Raw genomic sequence first — 1,098 nt, 5'->3', positions numbered from 1 at the left:
GAGCGGGTCGAGCGGGACGAAGGAGAGGAGCAGCGGGAAGAGGTGGCGGTAGGGGAGGACGGGGAGGAGCGGGAGGAGGGAGGGGAGGCAGGAGGGCGGCGAGAGGAAGCTGCGGTAGGCGAGGAGCGGCTCCGGCGAGGCGAGCGCCGGGTTGGAGGCCGCGACGGCGAGCACGCGCGGGTGGTGGGAGGCGGTGAGGCGCGGGAGGTAGGCGGCTAGGAGGGTGGGCATGGGCACCGGGGCGGGCAGGCGGGACGCCGATACGAGCGCGTCCGCCACGGCCGCGACGAGCGCCGAGTCCGGGTCGGATGCGGCTGCGGCCGAGGCGGAGGTGGACGGCGGGGTGTCCATGGGGAGGAGGGGAGGCGGCGGACGGTGACGGCGCGGCGAGGGGGAGTGGAAAGGAGTCGAGCGGGGAAACTGTGGGGAAGAGAGGACATGGTGGTGTGGGCTGCCCTGCGGGCTGTGGGCTGTGGCCCAGCGACGGCGGAGGGCTATGGACTCTGGTGGACTATCTGGCACATCAGTAGAGTAGGGTGTTCTAGAAAAATCAGTAGAGGGAGAATAGGGACTTCACCTTTTTTTTAGAAGAAACTGGAAATATAAAAATTGAATTGGTCACTTTGAAAAAAATTCCAGGCTGCATAGAAAATAGTGCTCAAATTATGGACCCATATGGAGGCTGGTTGGGATAGTGCATGCTTCATCACTTTGAGTACTTCATCTGTTCAAATTATTTGAAGTTCTATTTTTTCCAAAGTCAGACTTACTTAAGATTCACTCGCAAAAAAAAAACTTATTTAAGATTCAATATAACATCTACTTCCTCTGTTCACTATTACAGATGTTTTGGATATTTCAATATGAACTACATACACACTGAAATGAGTAAACAAACACACTAAAACATGTCTATACACACATACATACATTCGATTTAGAAAAAAGTTAGAACATCTTATAAAGGTGAATAGAGGGAGTACAATATAAGATTCATTAAATTCAATGTATATACTATTTACTGTTGTAAATAATAGCATGTTTTTTTCTATATAATTGTTCAAACTTAAATACAGCGACACCCATAACAGCCGCGTT

This window comes from Triticum dicoccoides, chromosome 4B (assembly GCF_002162155.2).
Source record: "Triticum dicoccoides isolate Atlit2015 ecotype Zavitan chromosome 4B, WEW_v2.0, whole genome shotgun sequence".
Classification (NCBI taxonomy): domain Eukaryota; kingdom Viridiplantae; phylum Streptophyta; class Magnoliopsida; order Poales; family Poaceae; genus Triticum; species Triticum dicoccoides.
Note: the sequence above shows the minus strand (reverse complement) of the source record.